Source organism: Phocoena sinus, chromosome 7 (genome assembly GCF_008692025.1).
Source record: "Phocoena sinus isolate mPhoSin1 chromosome 7, mPhoSin1.pri, whole genome shotgun sequence".
Classification (NCBI taxonomy): Eukaryota; Metazoa; Chordata; class Mammalia; order Artiodactyla; family Phocoenidae; genus Phocoena; species Phocoena sinus.
Genome location: NC_045769.1, coordinates 97,492,025 through 97,508,822, shown reverse-complemented (window position 1 = coordinate 97,508,822; position 16,798 = coordinate 97,492,025). Strand labels below are relative to the sequence as shown.

General features: G+C 45.3%; 1 protein-coding gene across 7 annotated transcripts in view; it reads right to left on the bottom strand.

Moving 5' to 3' along the window:
- Positions 1-16,798, bottom strand: part of NCKAP5 (NCK associated protein 5) — a 992,075-nt gene that overhangs the window by 956,714 nt on the left and 18,563 nt on the right. For 6 of the 7 annotated variants that reach the window (XM_032638275.1, XM_032638280.1, XM_032638278.1 and 3 more), the window contains exon 1: positions 3,381-3,572. The exons of the other annotated variant lie outside the window; for it this stretch is intronic. The gene's annotated coding sequence lies outside the window, so the exon portion shown is untranslated. Of the gene's footprint in view, positions 1-3,380; positions 3,573-16,798 lie in introns of those variants that run through there. 7 annotated transcript variants of the gene reach the window in all.

Here is a 16,798-nt window from a genome sequence, read left to right as displayed (position 1 = left end):
CATACATTTTTTTTTCCATCATTTGTTTGTTGGGAATTCACCCTGTGCCAGGTGCCTAGCTAGGCATGAGATTACAAATTTGGCAAAAGGGTCTGGGGGATAAATTGGATGGATAGGGAGGTGCCACAGGCAAGAGTGTAAAGATATTGAGGTGATAAAGAACATACAAACCCAGCATGTTTGGGTAACAGAAAGCAGCTCCTAGTAGCTAAGACAGGAATTCCCACCCGAATCATCTGAGGAACTTTTTAACTATTCCTGTGTCTGAATCACACCTTGGAAATGCCCATTAAGTCTGGGGTAGGACATGGGCACTGGTAAGGCGATAGCGATGATAACAGCTAATACTCATCAGTACTTAAATCTCTGCCTGTTTTAGCTATATTGATGTATAGCTAAGTGTTTAGCTAAGGGTTTTAGCTTTATTGATGTATTTCATTCTCCCCATACTCCCATAAGGTAGGCACTCTTACTAGCCACATCTTAAAGATGAAAAGCTGAAACAGAAAAGTCAAGTGAATTAACCGAGATCATAAAGCCGGCCAGGGATGAAAGCAGGACTTGAGCCTGGGCAGCCTGGTTCCAGAACCCAAGTCCTCAATCGCTCCACCATGCTGCCCCTCAAGCCTCGATGGAAGATATAGATGGACTGTCATGCTAGGAACCTCCAGGGCAGACACATAGTACATGCGAGGGAGTGGCGAGAAATGAGGCATGGGAGGTTGGCGGCGTCACATCAGGAATAGCCCTTGTTTGCATACCGGGGAGTCTGGCGCTGAGAGCTTTCAACCAGAGTGAAGAAGAATTTCAAGCCACTCAGCACATTTACATGATGTTTTTGTCAGCCACGTGCAGAGGCATGGGTGTTTGATGCAGGAAAGGGGATACTTAAGAAATTCACTCCTTTACTTATTTGCTATTACACGTTGAACTACCATACTACTATACTCTGTACTAGGTGCCGTGGATATAGAAGTATTGAAATATAGCCCTGGCTTTTGATGGAAAGAGGCTCTTAACTAGGTAGCATAGAGCTTCAGATCCCACAGCAAAAATCAGCACAGGATACCATGAGGCTCCAAAGAAGAAAATCATCACTTCAACTTGAAGAATCCACAGACGCATCCCATAGGCAGGGGTGTCAGGGGCAAGGAAGGCTCCAGGGAAAAAGAGGAATGCAGGGTGTTAGTGGAATCTAGTTGAATGTTAGCGCTGGAGGTCCAGGCCGCAGTGAGAGAATGACGGTGAGGGGTAAGAATCCATGAGAAAGTAAAGTTTCCACAGGCAAGAGGAGCCCCAAAAAAGGGGAAGACAAGTAACGTGTGGTCAATAAAAGAAGTCTGAGACTTGGAAGTAAAGCAGAAACAGAAAATGTCAGAGCTGGGAACCACCTTCGGTCTCTCAACCTGCACCTGATGCAAAGTACCTTCTGTACTATTCCACTGCCTGAAATGCCCGGCTTGCCTTTAGGTCATCAACTGTCAAATAATCACAGACTGCTCTTTGGTTCTCTAGCCAAAATAATGAGGAACAGAGTTGTTAAGAAACATACCCAGAGCCAAAGACAAAACAGGAATGTTCTCTCTTTACCAGACCACCTTCATCTATACACCTTCACACAGCCCAGCTCCTGTAAGAAGGCTAGGAACCACACGTGGATCCTATTTCTTCTACAACCTGGAAGAACTGAAATGTGAAATGCATGCCGGGACAAGCACGGGAGGCTGGGTTTCTAGTTGGAGCTCTGCCACCGTCTTGCTGGGTAACTTTGGACCAATCATTTCCCCTCCTCATGCCTCAGGTTTTCTTCTGCAAAAGATAAGCTTTGAATAATGGTTTGGAAACGGTTTTAGTAGCACATCCCTTTCTTTAAGTAAAAATTCACAGAAAGCATCGAGCTTTGATACATAAAACATATCCAGTGCTAACTAGTATATATAGGATGGATAAACAACAAGGTCCTACTGTAGAGCACAGGGAAATATATTCAATATCCTGTGATAAACCATAATGGAAAAGAATATATGTATAACTGGGTCACTTTGCTGTACAGCAGAAATTAACACAACATTGTAAATCAACTATACTCCAATAAAATTTTTTTTAAAAATCATATGCAAGAGAGTGTGCTCTGATGGAAAACTCTGGAGCTGACAAACACGCAGAAGGAGGCTGCCCACCTTAGAACGCCATGGAAAACAGTCAAATATTTTAGGAGTTTTCAGGCACTGGCTTCTTACAATTCTCTGAGACCAGAGAAAAAGGGAAAGGCAGGGAAGGCTGTCCCTGCTCTTGTGGGCTGCTGACAGAGCCGCTGAATGGAGGAACAGCTGGGTCTCCTGTACGGAGTCACGGGGCTCACGTGCAGGACGTAACAGACTAACAGCCGCTTGTCAATCCGTGCAGCAGGGCTGTCAGGACTGGATGGCAGGCATCAGCCAGGTTGCGCTACTAATTACAAGGGGCTGAATTCACTGCAGGCACTCAGGTGCAAACCCAGCAGCGAGAAGCATGCAGCAGGAAGACAAATCCACGTGGCTCTGACGCAGAACTTCCAGGTGGCCCAAGGGCAACCGTGATGAGAGGGGGCCCGGGTTCAGGCTGGCGGCACATAGATCCCACCCTTCCCATTCCCCGAAGAATATCTGGAGAGTTTGAAAGAGTTGGGAGGAAAGTGAAAGCGAGGATTGTGGATCTCACGTCCCCACCGAGCTGAGTGTCAAAGTTGAACTTTTTCAGCAGTACCTGCGTTCAGGTTCCCAGAAGACAAGTCAGAACAGCAAACATTTCTCCAGGTACTTAAAGGGAAGAAATCCAGATACAAACGGTTTCCATTTCAAAACATTTGTCTATACTTTCGAACTCCCTGAGAATGAATGAGCTTATGAGTGTGCGTGCGTTTGGGGGGAGGGTGTAGGCAAGAAGGGAAGGAGACATTGAACGACACGCACATATTAGAAATCTATAAACCACAGGAACGATGAGAGACGAAAATCAAGAGTGGGTTTTCTCTTCCAGCACACTGGTTGATTAAAAATTAGTCTTTACAGTTTTCTATTAAAATTCCTAGGTCAACCTAATAGTTTCTGTATGGTTGGTGGCTTTTTATTTAAAAAAATAAAGAAAAGAAAATTGCCAACCTCCCGGCAGAGGCAAATTAAGATCAGGAATCCAGTACCCTGTTATCTATGTGCTGAGTCCTCTGCACCTACCCCTTCAACCTCAGTGCGCTGTAATTACTACTTGAAACAAATGCATACTTGTGGCAGTGACAGAGCCCGGAGAAATACGTACACATCACCATCTCACTTTAAAAGCAAAGCAAGCTGTATAAATACGAAAAACTGTTACAAGGGTTTTTAAAATTCCAACAGTCTTACTTGTCAGCTCTGCCGTCAACACATCTCACAGTCCTGGAGACAAACACAGGAACTGCAACAACTCTCTCCAGCTAAACATTTCCTCCCGGGTTGATCCTCTGTTTATTTGTGAAGCATGAAAAGGCCGGGCTCACAGAACACGCGCGGTTTTTCTCTGAACAGCCGAAGCGGCAGCAAAAGTTCCTGCCGCGAATTCAGAGCAAGTTTGCGGAGATCCGCTGCTCCCAGGGCTGCGGCTCCGTGGTTGCTCGGAGATTGTAAATATAAGCTCCGTGGCCAAAGTCCCACATGACATCACCGGCAGCTGCTTATTGTTGAGTCTTTATTAACTGACTGTCAAAAAGAAAGGAGGGGGTGGGGAAGAAAAGTATCTTTTCTGCAGCAAAAACCGGGCATCTCCGAGTGGATTCCGGTGATGCAAGCGTAAATAATCCCATTGATTCAAATTTTCAAGAGCCTGGTTTCCCTCAGGACAGATCGTTTTTCCTGAAAAAGGCAGAGAATCGCCTCCACCCATTGACGCTGGCTAAACTGAAGCCATGGAAGAGCCGGCGGGCTCCTAACAACTTGTTACCCACCTGTTTCCTGTCTGCTTCAGAGTCTGACGATTCATGAATAAATGAATTATTAGTTACGTCTTACATCGCCTAACAACTTTTATGTGAGATATATATATATATATATATATATATATATATATATACCTGGCTGACTTTTTTTTTCTAGATGTCTTGTCCTGAGTTGCAACTCTTTTTAGGTACACTAAAAAGTTTTTCAACTTGGGACAGGGGCTCCCTGAAATGTAGCCAAAATTATGTGTGTGGAAATAGGAGGGTTCTTTTCTGAGAAGAGCTCTGAAAGGCTTCTTCAGATTCTTAATGACCTTCCTACACCACTCCCATCATGCCAAAAAATCAATCAATAAATAATCTTTGGCAAGTATCTCTAATCATCTCAAGTGCTGTAAGCCACGCCCACTTCCAACTAGCAAGATAAAAATGTGCCCTTTCCCTGCTGTTTTCCACACTCTCAAGGAATCTCCTTTCTTCTCTCAGCTGGTTCTTACTCATGGTTTTTACAGTTTTCTCCCCATGCACACCTCCCCGCCACGTGAGAAATCCACAAATCCTACACCACATCCCTGCCGTGAAGTCTGGACACCCTAGCCCACTGTTTTCCTTCCTTCCTCTGAACTGCTATAATGATGCTGACTATATTTATTTGCTGCTTTTTATATACTGACTTGTATTTTTAGCTTGTTTTTTAGCCATCTGTGTTTCTGTCTCCTCAAGGCACTTTGAAAGGTCTTTGAGGGCAGCCATTGTGTTGTGTTATTTGTTTATACACAAACCTCCTGCCATGGTGAATCTTAAGCAGAAATGGGGGGAGAAGGACCTTGAGGGCTGAGGCAGGAACAGTTAGCAGAGTCCATGGAATGGGGTGTATGTTTAGATAAGCACTCTCCCTGCCCTTGGAAAACAATGACCTCGCATCTCACTGGTCACCACATGAGTGGATGCTCTTTGGCACGTCCAGAAATTATTTTTTTCTAAGAGCAGTGATAGATTATTGATTTGGTAGGGTATCAAGGCCTTCAAATATTCCACTTTGATGTAGGAATCAGCTAAAGGTAGTGCCTATCTCGTATGCCACTAATGGGTTTAAATCAACACAATATTTACGGAAAGCAAATTAGAGGTACCTTAAATTTTTTTAAGTACAAACCCTTAGACCCAGCAATTCCACTTTTCCAGAGGGACCCCGCAGGTATGCTCACGAAAGCGCCTAAGGATATAAGCTCAAGAATGTTCTTTGCAGCATTATTGCAAACCAATAAAGTAGAGACAACTTAAATATACATCAATACGAGAAAAGGTAGGTATACAAATGATGGTACATGTATAGTATAAAAATCTTAGAAAAAATTGAGGTAACTGCATATACTGACATGGAAAGAAGTAGGCAGGAGCTTGTTGAATGTATAAAGCAAAGTGTAGCAAATGATAGGAAGAATTATACACACTGTTAGCACTGCTTATCCTTGGGGAGTGAGATAAGGGAACTTTCACTTTTTGTATTTCTGTGTGGTTTGACATTGTTTTCAATGAGCGTGTTCCACTTCTGTTATTAAAAAAATAATAAAAGTACAAGAGTGTATAATTTTCAAAATAAATCACAAGGAGAAACCTAGCTGCTCCTTCGACACATGTCTGACATATAGTAAATGCTCAGTAAAGATCTGTTGATTGGATGCGGATTTGTGGTGTTTCTACTAGGATGCAGTAGCACGTGGAGATGGGCTGGGGTAACAAGGAAGGAGAACCAGGCACCAGATTTTTATTCCTGATGGAACGACCGACATTCCTTCCCTTACATTTAAGGACTAATTTGAAAACCTCTTGGACTCTGTCCACTGTAAGAAATGATTAAAGTTAAGTGCTCAGAACATAAAGTGCTGACCTTTCCTTGTGCAACTGCTGTTTGACAAATGGAGTTTTAATGTAAGACAAGCAGGAACCGCTTTGGTTCAGTTCACTGGTTGCCAGCAAACTCTGGAGGGAGAGTCAGGAAACTGGTAAGGACACAGGTTTGCCCAGCATCTTGTCGTGGCTGGTCGAACATTAAGGAATTCTTCAGGGTGAGGTTAGGAAAGTCTAATCCACACAGAGTCTTCGGAGCTTTATTACGGAGGCACTCAGGGCTTTGAAATCAGTGGGCTAAAGTGATGGCACCAAACACAGCTCTGTCTCCCTACATAGAGCCTCTAGGCCTCCATAGTGGAAACTCACAAACATAAGCCGTATACTAGATATCAATACCACATTTTTCTTTAGGGAAAAAAAAAGAAAAAAGTCCAAGGAAAGAAATGACTGAAAATTTCCACCAAGGTAGATAGGTTTCTCAAAGCACTGTTTCCATTACTCTAGAGAAAACATGTTGGACTCTTGTCTTACTTCCTAGTGAGAAGATATGTCTGTAATCATTTCATGAAAAATGAGGGACTTCCCTGGTGGCACAGTGGTTAAGAATCCACCTGCCAATGCAGGGGACACGGGTTCAAGCCAAGGTCCGGGAAGATCCCACATGCCACGGAGCAACTAAGCCCGTGCGCCACAACTACTGAGCCCACGCACCGCATCTACTGAAGCCCGCGTGCTCTAGCGCCAGTGCTCTGCAACAAAAGAAGCCACCACAATGAGAAGTCTGCGCACCACAACGAAGAGTAGCCCCTGCTCGCCGCGACTAGAGAAAGCCTGCGTGCAGCAACGAAGACCCAACACAGCCAAAAGTAATAAATAAATCAAAATAAATTAATTTCAAAAAAAGAAAAATGAAAGCACAGCCATATTTCTTGCTTGTTTTTATGATCCATTTATCCACAGATCATAGGAACCTGAGGCCGGATTCTTCTATTTAAAAGCACATTTGGAGCCCCTTGGGTGTGATAGGGTCACACTTTTCCAGCTGAGAGGTAAAGACAAGCATTTAACTTGACTTACAGTTTGGAAAGGGGGATGGGTGGGGCTTTCTTCCCCACCTGTACCAGGGGATCATTAATGCTGCTGCCAAAATCACCTCCACCTGCTGAGATGCTCGGCCCAGCTTCCCTTCCAGTGCCTTCTAGTCCTTCATTCAGGCAATTTTCCCTCTCCCCACGAGACTGCCGTCCTCAGGGGAGGACGGCCGGGCAGGTATAACAGGCATGCGTGTGTCTGTTTACCTGTTCATTATTTTTAAAGTCTTAAGACGTATTCTTCATGTTTAAGTGTTCTCTGTCGTAAACTGGAAAATCTCTAAAGTCAGAGATAGTAATTAGATCCGCAAGATGTGAAACACAGCCAAGACGTCCCTTGGAGGTTTTTGCTGCTGATGGCTCCTACCAAGGCTGTCCTCAGATAGTTTCTACCTCCAATGTCTAATTTCCCCTCTATCTCCCCCCTCATCCGATTAAACACGTATAACTACTGCCATTTATCAAGCATTCATATGTGCCATTTGCTTTAAACACATCATCTAATTTACCTTTGAAATATCCCAGTGAGTTAATACTATCACTACCACTCCCCTTTTACAACCAAGGAAACTGAGGCCCAGAGAGAGATGTTATTTAAGTGCTGTGATTCTGATCACACAAATAATAAGCGGTCGAGCCACCATTTCAACTCTGCCTGACCTTCCAGCACCCCAAGGGAGGCCTAGATCCCTCTGAGGATTATAAATATTGAACAGAGAGTTGGGAAACCAATATGAATAAGGGCAAACTGGAACTTAGAAACATGTAGCCATCATTAAAGTACTCAGTTCCGATTCCTATACACAGAGGGCAGTGACCTTCAGACTTCAATCTTGAACGAGTGTGACTTCTGCTGCCCTCTGTAACCCAGCCTCTCTGCTTGGCCCTTAGAGGAAATAAGTTGTAGGCCTCAAAGACCATGAGACTCAGACTCACAGGGCTTAATCCCAGAGCATCACTGTGGAGTAAGCGCTCCATGCCCTTGGAGATGCTCAAGATCCAGGTGCAGGAAGGAGAAAATGTTGGAGGGCAGGCATTTAATCATGTTTACGGCCTGTTTCCCTTTACACTGAGAACCTTCAGTAACTCCTGTTCCTTTGTTCAAGGAGGTAATGGTTCTACCAGGGCTTAAGAGACAGCCTGTGGCCAGCGAGCCTGCCCTGTAAGAGTTAACATGATCAGAAATGGGAAGCAGAGGTGTTAGAAGGAACACTTCACACAGGAACGCTTCAGCATTTCCTAAACAAATCAGCATGGTTCTGAGAGTATGAGTCCCTGGGGGACCTGAAAATCTGCATGTTTAGAAAGTGACCCACATCATTCTCATGCAGATGGGCCTCAGACCGTTTTTTTTTTTAATATCTTTATTGGAGTATAATTGCTTTACAATGGTGTGTCAGTTTCTGCTTTATAACAAAGTGAATCAGCTGTACGTATACATATATCCTGTATTTTAAGAAACACTGTTTATACCAAGAGAAGTAAATATATGACTCTCTTATCTACGATCAGACATTGATAAAGGTCAGGTCCATTGTCCCTCCGAAATTCCTGGTGACCCTCATCTGCAATAGATCACGCCTGACACAACGTTGGGACACCAAGTGCAACTTGGAAAAGACACAGCAGGTGTCACATGGATGGTCCCAAACACGTAGTCGGATAAAGACATTTATAGGCTTTCCTTGCTGCCAATGTCACTGTAGTCCCCCTACATAAATCCAACAAAAACAAGAGTAAACCATAAAGTGTGAAGTCCAACGAAGTTCAGATTACTCCCATGACAGAGGCTTAGATGCATTTCATGATAGATAGATCATATTTCCAGCCTAGAAATGCTTTCTTTTTTCCAAGGGGGGAGGGAGGGCAGCTTGCCGTATGCAGCCTATTTACTGGCTTGTTGACACTCTTGAGACACCAGGGACCTTTGGGGGGCGGGGGACTGATATGGCAGATGCCCGTTGAAAGAGGAGGTGGACGGAAGGGATAAAAAATTTGAGCATCTATGACGATTAGCCTGGGACCTGCCCTGGAAATGTGGTGATATCCCCCTCATACATTTGCTTTCTCCACCAGCTTGGGCTCCAGGCCCAGCCCCGGGAGGTACAGTGAGGGTTAATGCTCCCTAAGGCACTGGAGGCTTTTGATGAAAGGCCCCGAATAAGTGTAAAGTATCACCTCGAAGTTGGAGGATTTGGTTTCGGCTTCCTCATTGTGCTGTTGACAGTGCATACTGTGAGTTTGACGTTTGTAACTACTTTGCTGGCCCCAAATAAAAAGGGCTGGGCGAGAGGAGGTGGAAAAAGGGGAGAGGATGGGGGAGGGGCATATTCCTGCCCTGACTTTGATTTTACACAAATCAACGTACAGCATTAAAATCTGGAATCGCAAGCCGGGTCCAACCATGCTGCTTCGAAGATTCATGTAAATTCAGTAAACTAGTAGATGCGTGCTGCGTTCCTTCTAACCTGAGAACAGAGAAGCCTCAAGGGACATAGCTGTCTGTAAACTGAGAGCATTTTGTGGGCTGTGGTGATTGTCTAAATAAAAAGGCCCTGAGTTCCATTTGCACCAGCTATGGAGAGGCATTAAAATCAGTGATAGCACTCAGGAAAGGAAGGGGACAGCCACTGGCTTTCCCAGGGTGGTGCCTGAGACCAGGATTATGGTGTGATGAGTGCCTTTAATAAAGCCTGCCCTGAATGGCACTGACAGTCAGCTCCCCATGGTTCCTGAAACCCTGGGGCTCTGGCACACCCTAGCCCTGCCCCACCTCCTCTTACCAGCCCTTGCCAGCAGCCCAGGATCAGAGGCCTGGAGGAAAGGCTGGTAACACCGAGGAGGCCCCAGGGTAGAGGCAGGGTGGGCCCACAGGGGACAGGGCTCAGGCTCAGAAACCTCTGTCTGCATTTACCCAAAAGGTCAGCAGAGCCCTGGGCCGGCCGGGGCACAGTCCAGAGGCCCCAGCGTTCCTCCTTTCATACTGACAAAGCCTCTTAAGTTGAAAAGACAAAAGTGGGAACTGTGGTCAGGGGTCTGTTGGAGGGGCGGACTGGAGGAGGGGTGCGCCTTTTCTTCTTTCCTCTTTTTTTTTTTTTTTCCCTTTGGAAGTGAGCACACACACATACACACTAAGGAGTTCTTTTTTCTGGTCGCCTGATATTTTAGGCCCCAGAAACACCTTATTTTTGTGGCAAATATTCCTCAAAGGCCTCTTAGAAAGGCATTCTTACAGATCAGTGAGAGAGACGGCCCTCTCTGCAGTGTGTCCCCAACAAACAGCCCTGGGAAGTCAACAGCAAGGGCAGAGATGGAGGGGCCAGGGCAGGGGACAGCTGCAAGCTCAGGTGCAAAGAGTACCTGGAGAAACCCAGGGCCAATGCTGCAAGGGATGCAGCAGGCAGGCTGGGCCCCAGGCAGCTTGCCCAGGTCCAGGGCAGACACAGGAAAGCAACGGTCACCAGTGCAAGCAGGGGTGATGCACATTTGGCCTCTCCCACCAATGTCCCCCCCCAGCAAAAGAAAGTGTCCCTTCTTTCCTCACATTCCCAGGCAAAGCTCACTATGGTGTGGAGATATGGTCCTCTGTCCAGGAAACTATGGTATTAAAAGCCTCCATAGGGAATTCCCTGGCTGTCCAGTGGTTGGGACTCCCCGCTTTCACTGCCGAGGGCCCGGGTTCAATCCCTGGTCGGGGAACTAAGATCCCGCAAGCTGCATGGCACAGCCAAAAAAAATACAAATTAAATTAAAAAATTTTTATAAGCCTCCATAATTCTCCTGAGGAGTCAGAAAGCCTAAGGGACCCAACTCTGGGCTATAAGACCTTTGTAGATAATAAAGCCCCGCAGCTCTGTTGTCACTGCTGTTTTAAACATTATACCTTAAATTAATCCAGGGGAATTGCTTTAAAAGAGATTAAGCCTTTTCCAGGTACAATAACCTATTGTGAGACCTAAAACTCTGCTGGTGGGCAAATTATTTTAAAGCAGAGCCTTCCTATTAACAAAGGAGAATGGCCATTCAATATATTGGTTGTCGTTTATTATTTTCACTAATTATAATAATGTGAGTACCATCGTTCAAAGTCACGAGATGCTATTGTTAGGTAGAAATCGCTTAAGGCTATGGCTAATACCTTCGGAATAAGTATAAAATTCCTGATAAATTCCTGACCTACTGTATAGCACAGGGAACTACACTCAATATCTTGTAATAACCTGTAATGGAAAAGAATCTGAAAAAGAATATATATAATATATATATGTACACGCACACACATATATATGTATATATACATACATGTATGTATAACTGAATCGCTTTTTTGTATATTTGAAACTAACACAACATTGTAAATGAACTATACTTCAATAAATAAAAGATAAATTCCTTGTTTAGAGTGTAAGAGGCTTGGGAACGTTATTTCAGCAATAGGATACTTTTGAGATGAAATCTTGGGCAGATTTCGGCTACATACAGCAGTTCAGAGAATGGTATCCCTGGGAGAGGTCCTACAGCCCATCCTGCCAGCCCTCACCTCCTCCCACCTGCAGAAAAGAGCCGAGAGAAGACACGCATTTACAGGTGGGGCTGGATGAACTGAGCTAACTGACATTATGCTGTCTGCTTTATCCTGTATTGACCTCTGCCCTCTGAGCCCCTTGTCCCCATGCCTTCTGCACCGCCCAGTTTGGTACTTCAATATGCACGGCAAGGACTACTGTGTCCCCATTTGCTTTTTGTAGGCAACTCTTACCTCGCAAGCACACTGCTGTCATCTTGACACAGAGACCCTATTCTACATGTCAGGAGTTCCCCCTGTGCCAGCCTGGTACTGGGCATGTACAAGCTGTTTGTTCCAGTTGGAGGAGGAGACAAAGTCACTGGAGGCCTAAGAGTTAAGGGCAAGCATGTAGATGTGATCCAACTTGGGATGCCAGGGACAGGCTTAAGTGGGTGGTGAGGTGGCCGGGGGGGCGGGGCGGGGCGCAAGGGACAAGACCTCAGGTAAATAAATCTGACTTTCTTCTTTGTCGTCTTCTTTCTTTTCCTTCTTCAGCACCCTCTTCCAAGTCACATGTCAGATACAGATGATCATATCTGCCTGTTTCCCTAAGCTGCAATTAGCATCATTTCATGGTGAACAATACGTTGGGAGTCCGGAGAAAATAATATATGATTGTCTAACAAATGTCATATGAACTCAAGGGTTACAAGGAGGTATTAATCTTTGAGATCACCATCTTTTCACTTGTGATTGAATTTGCTCATTCATCCACCGAGTCATTCACCAAACATTATACGGAGCAGTTTACAGCGTACACAACGAATTCTCATCGAGCACCTCCTGAATTCCAGGCTCTATGTATATTGTGGAATCTGAGTAGCTCTGAATACTCAGAGAATATTCTTTGGGGGTCTACTGGTTGAGAGATATAATGGAAAAATACATTGAAAAACATATCTCCACCCCTATTTTGGTTAAAAAAAAAAGTCAGCCTATAGAGGCATTAGTCTAAGGGGGAGAGGTGGTAACTCTCTCCTAACTGAGAGATTATTATAACTCTCATAACTGAGATTATGTGTTAGAAAAGTAAAGGCAACCTGTCAATAAAGTACAGGGAAGTGAGCGTGATGCGCCAGCCTCTTGGCTACAAAGAGCAAGTTCTTAGTGGGGAGCCCAGTTCTTCACTGGAAATGTAATTGTTGACTGAGTGTGAACTATGGTTTGTATGAGGTCAGTAAGTCCAAAGGTCACAGTGAGTGAAATGTATCAGCTTGTCAGCCTTTCCTGGAACACATTCCATATTTTGGAAACAAGGTAAGCAGATGTCGCTCTCATTGCAATATAGAGACAAGATCAGTTCCCACCAAACCCTTTGGGTCTTGGACTTGGAGGAAGGAACCCCTAGAAATGCACTCCTGAGGCAGGTAAACCCACCCTCACCCACCTGACTCCCCAGTCCCAAACTTCTAAACCAGCCCTACAGCATGTCCAGTCCTAGGAGAGACTCACTCACTCTGGGACGGGGGAGGGGTAGATATGCCAGAGAGTAGAATTGGGCTTCTCACTAACTTTGAAACACTTATCACCCCTCTGGTGAGTGAGTAGGAAGGAAGGAAGGAAAGAATATTCCAGAATCCACGAGGTCAGGACACATGCAGAGAGAGGGTTGTTCCATTGTACACATGGGCACAGGAACACCCTGATCTGGACCAAGGACACTGGCTCACGACCTGGCCTGACCTCTCTGACATTGTAAGTATTCGGGTGCATTATGACACTTGGCTCTGGTATGCATCCTAGATTTATTGCCTCTTTTACTCTTCGTTCCCTGTCCTTAGCAGTTTGTTCCAAATCATTTTCTCTTTCAATTCATCGCCCTCATGTTCAGTTTCCAATTGACCTATATTTATTAGCTGCCAAGTACATGTGAGGCGCTGCAGGAACCATCAATAATGCCTCTGTTCCCTGTCACTCTAAACAGAAAAAGATCTGCCCATGGTTTCCCAACCCTCTGCTCTTCCATTATTCCATGGCTTCAGTTGTAACCCCGTGAGGTGGTTTGGAAGAGACTTGATATCAACCCACGTAGGACCCAAGTTTTGTACTAAAAGGCAAGCATCCTGGGAAACCCCTCAGTCCGGGCTAATGAAGAGGATTGACCAGGGACTTCCCTGGTGGTCCAGCAGTGAAGGCTCTGCGCTCCTAATGCAGGGGGCCCGGGTTCGATCCCTGGTCAGGGAACTAGATCCCGCAACTAAGAGCCTGCATGCCGCAACTAAAAAAAAGAGCCCGCCTGCCGCAACTAAAGATCCCGCACACTGCAAAGAAGATCCCGTGGGCCACAACTAAGACCCAGTGCAAATAAATAAATAAATATTAAAATTTTAAAAAAGAGGGCTGATCACTCAACCCACCACAGTTTCTATTAGCAACTTCCCAAAGCCCCCCCCCAAAAAAAATGCAAGTGGAAATGGTATATTTCTATAGAGGTTCCTCAACATCCCCCAGATTGCTGTCAGTCCCTCCCATACGAAGATTCCGCTTGGCTTCCTCTCTTCCCTGTTGAGACCCTATAAAAACATAAACCTCTGTTCCATTCTGTGTATCCATCTTCCCAGCCATCCTTCCTTCCTTCAGCATTATCCCTTACCCTTGGGCGACCTCCTTTTCTTCCCCGACCCATCTCAGTAAAAGGCATTTGGCCAAGTTGTGAAGTCTTTACAAAGAGATGTTGTAGTACGCCTTCCTAGGAAGGCTGCAGCCTTTAGTGGGGAATTGAACCTGTGGACTCGCACCGCCAGATCCCTCCACAAGCTGCAGAGATCCCCCAGCTGCCAGCACCTCAGGATTTGCCTCCCCCAAGGGCCCATCCTTCCCAAAGTGAGCTTATCCATGTAGGAATATAAAGGCCAGGATATTCTGAGTTGACTTGGGTCACGCCAAGGGCCATATGCATTCCCCAGCTGCCTGTAGGCTTAGCTGGGGCTTTGCCGGGCCTGAATCACACCGTTTGCCTTCTCCTTGTGTCCAATCCAAATTCCTCCCTGCCCTTCTGCAGGTGTCTATATCCAGTCAACATCCCACAATAGCCTAACCCAATCAATATAAGACTCAGTTTCTGCTTCCAGAGAACCCAACCTGCGTCATAACCTCCAACCTTGAGAACTTTAGGTAAAAATGGGGAAAGTACGGTTTCTCCAGAATAATCAAAATCTGTTTTCTTAGATAACCAGGACGCTGAATCAGGGTGAGAAATTCTAATCTGAAAAACCACAGCACAGGCTGCAGTGTGGAAGCAACCGAAGAGATAATCTGAAAGAAACACACACTGAAAGCAGAACAGCAGCTTTAATAATTAAATAAGGGGCTTCCCTGGTGGCGCAGTGGTTGAGAATCTGCCTGCCAGTGCAGGGGACACGGGTTCGAGCCCTGGTCTGGGAAGATCCCATATGCCGTGGAGCAACTGGGCCCGTGAGCCACAACTACTGAGCCTGCGCGTCTGGAGCCTGTGCTCCGCAACAAGAGAGGCCGCGATAGTGAGAGGCCCGCGCACCGCGATGTAGAGTGGCCCCCGCTCGCCGCAACTGGAGAAAGCCCTCGCACAGAAACGAAGACCCAACACAGCCAAAAATAAATAAAAATATATTTAAAAAATAATTAAATAAGATGCGTAAGGTCAAATAATCGCAGCAGGAACTATAATGACCATAAATGCATATATAGCACTTAGTGTGTGCCAAATGCCTTTCCCAGCACTTTAAGTGTCTTAGCTCAGTTAAGTCTCACTACAGTCGCATGACTTAGGTCCTTCCATTATCCTCTTTTTACAGCGAAGAAACTGAGGCACACTTGGGTGGAGTAACTGCTCAAAGCTGCGCAGCCAATGTGTAGGCAGAGCTAGGATTTTTAACTAAACAGCTGGCCCTAAAGCCTCCACCAAACTGCCACTCTACGTGATGTGAACGTAGTATGTGTACTCCATGTATTTATAAAGAAACTAGAGAAGAGGGTGAACGGTAGTGAGAGACCAGGAAGGGAGGAACCTGAAGACACACAGGACTCAAAGGGACAGGTCAGATGGGACGTGAGAACAGCACATCACAGCAGAGACCTTGATTCTCTAGCAGGATTCTGGCCTCGCTTCCATCCTTCCTTTATAGGACAGGAGGCCAGTTCAGGGTTGACCAGCGTAGGCCCACATGTAAAAGCAGATAAGTGAATGTACCTGGAGAGAGAAAAGGATTGGAATGCAGGAATAAAGACAGATCTTGACAGAAATAGGAAGTAAACATGACTCAGTGGAAGGGAAACAAGTGATAAGATTAATGTCCTCATCCCATGGCAATAAACATCGCCCTCCAGCATCAACAGACTACATAAATATTTTGATGGCCCTCCTCTCTCCCTAGATAAGGAAATCCTCTGTGTTAAACTGAGATACACCCGGACCCAAATTCAAAGCTCCACGTCAATGTCCCTGGGGTATCACATGTGTACCTTTCTCTCTCCATTTTTATTTCACCATGAAAACGCAATTGCTTTAATTCCCAGCAAATAGGATAGATAAAGAACACACCATCAGTATTTTGGGCTTCTGTACATGTTGACACAAAAAACAGAGATAGAATGGTTTTCTTTTCCTTTTATCCAACTGGGATGCTGCAGAGAAGCTAGAAAAACCGACAAGCCAACACATGAATCCAAGGGTACAGGGGCCAGCCATGGATTCCTTCACTGATACTCAAGAAGCCCAAGTCTCCTGGTTTCCCTTGTGAATTGTTTGCTTGCCCATGAGTTACTGCTGAACTAGGAGAACGCAGGACACTGCTGCTTCTTGGAGATGAATTTTTAAACCACATCCTACTTTCTGCTTCTTGGTAGGAGAAAATAAAAAAAGTTGAAGATAAATAAAATTTTAAAAAATTCTACATTGCAAATTCCTCATATTCCACGTCTTTAGTCAAAGAGGATCTAAATTCCTGTGCCTCTGTTTCTCTGAGCTCTGTATTATTCAGATGGATGTGGAAATTGAACCCCAGGCTAGAGGCATAGAAGGGAAAACAGCTATTTTCTCTTTTACCATGGAAACCCTGGGCACCACAGGGTACTAAGGAGAAATGAACAGCTTTAATAACTGGGGGGGATGGCTGCCTCTACCTTAGCCAGCGTAATGCAGTTACAATGCAGCATAAATCACAGTGTCGAATGCAGACTGTCTCTTGAAGGCTCAGGAACGCCTCTTACTCACTTAGAACAAATTAGCATGGTTTATTTCCAAGACAGATTCAGCATTTCCCCACGAGCTCTAATCACCTCTCGGTACCTTACAACATTCAGTGTGCACACCCTCAGAGGTAAGGGAACATTGTGGATGGACTTCTTTTTGCATGTGAT